General features: G+C 29.0%; 1 long non-coding RNA gene across 1 annotated transcript in view; it reads right to left on the bottom strand.

Moving 5' to 3' along the window:
- Window positions 1-1,398: 1,398 nt before the first annotated feature.
- LOC106332560 overlaps window positions 1,399-1,906 on the bottom strand; it is a 1,292-nt gene continuing 784 nt past the window's right edge. The window contains exon 2 of the long non-coding RNA XR_001268112.1: window positions 1,399-1,449. This is a non-coding gene — a long non-coding RNA (uncharacterized LOC106332560). The remainder of the gene's footprint in view (window positions 1,450-1,906) is intronic.

Raw genomic sequence — 1,906 nt, 5'->3', positions numbered from 1 at the left:
AAACACATTCTCTTTCCTCTTTACTTTTTTTCTTAATTATACTCTGTTTAAAAAAAAAAATTATATAAATCTAGTTTATAAATTCGTTTTAGTTTATAAATTTAGTATCTTTTATATTTTGTTATTTATAATTTAGTTATAATTTATGGTCTAGTACTTAGAGTTTGAAGTAAAATATTTAGAGTTTAGGAAATAGGCTTTGGAGTTTATATTTTAATAAACACACAAGTAAAAAAACAAAACAGAATTATTACATTAATATAAAGTTTAAATTTTAGATTACTTATGTGTTTGATATATAGTATCAAAGTATCATGGTATATGTTTATAATATAGGTTTTGAAATTTAGACTTTGAGTATATATTTTAAAGTTGGTAAGTAAATGTAAAGATTAAATCATTTCAAGTATACACGTATGGTTTAGTGAATTAGAATTTACATGAAAGATTAGATTTTGGAAGCTATAATATATAATAAAAACATTGATTTCTAATTTAAACTTTAGGATTAAAATTATATACTTTAACTTTAAAATAAATGATGATCCACATCGCTGTAAAATGAACCAATAGAAAAAAATGTTAATTTTGAAGTTTATGTTTACATGTTAAGTTTATGATCAATTTAAGATTTGGAATTTTGGGAATATTTTTTGGGTTTTGGAAGTAGGGTTTCGGGGTTAGGAGATAGGATTTGAGATTTAATAATAAAATTCATAGTTAAGTTTTCAAAAATAAAAGTTTTAATTCAAATTTAGTGTTTATAATATAAAGTGTAAAGTTTAAATCTAAAGTTTTTAAGTTTGAAGTATATTTGAAGTTTGGGAATAGAAGGGTTTGTGGTTAAGTTTCCACTTTAGGGTTTAGGTTTTGTTTTGTTCTTTTTATTGAAATTTATATTTTTTAAGTTATATACTTTTGTTTTAGTTATAAATTTCTACAAATGTTTATTTTGAAAACTATTGTAAGTTTAGATGTTGGAATTTAGGGCATGGATAGGGTTTAGAACTTGAGGTGAAAATATTATTTTTTATTTGTCTTTTCTAATTTATTATTAGTGTTCCAAGGTGATTCAAAACCTAAAATTATTTAAAATGAGTACTTTTAAAGTTAGAAATAAAACATTTAAGTAATATGAACTTGTTATCTTTACAATTTTGGCTACTTGTCTTAATATTCAGTATTGCCTTCACACATAGCTCAGGTAAACACATACACACGAACAACCATATCCACCGTGTGGTGCTTGAGAGTGTCGGTCCAGATGGGTGATTTGTTCTCTTTGCAGGGTCGTTGTTCACCGTGTGGTACACATGAGTGCTCTCTTTGCAGGGTCGTTGTTCTTTGGGTGATTTCGTCGAACAACATTGCCTATGTCACGAAGAAATTGAAGGTTTCTTCCTTTCCCAGCAGCATTCTTGTCATCGTCTTCCACTATAACAACATCACCTTCACACAAAACAAAGTTCACATCTTTTAGATTCAAGAACAGAGCAGAACTCTCAAAACCCAGAAACAAGAGGTTCATATTTATACATATGAAATTCAAGAACAGAACTCTCAAATTCATTAAGCGGGAGCTCCTGCTCTTAACGCTTGTGATGATACGATTTGGTAAACGTTCTCTTGGCCCACACCAAAACCAGTCATGACAAGGAACACACCACACACAAAGATGAACAAGTAAAAGAGACTTAGACCTTCTTCGCTCTACCCTGCTCTTGTTAGTGTTCAAACTACCAAAAGTTCTCAGCTTTTACGCAAACGAGCAACATAAAAGCATACTACTAGAGTCTAGAAACGATGAAGATGATCACCGAACATTAAGCATTTGCCAAGTTCATTTAAATCTTCTTCTGACCATCCAAACGATGAAAAGTCTACAAAAGAGTCTACTAGAGTCTAA

The sequence above is a fragment of the Brassica oleracea genome, chromosome C3 (assembly GCF_000695525.1).
Source record: "Brassica oleracea var. oleracea cultivar TO1000 chromosome C3, BOL, whole genome shotgun sequence".
NCBI lineage: Eukaryota > Viridiplantae > Streptophyta > Magnoliopsida > Brassicales > Brassicaceae > Brassica > Brassica oleracea.
The sequence above is the reverse complement of the archived record's forward strand: the minus strand, read 5'-3'. Positions and strand labels throughout refer to the sequence as shown.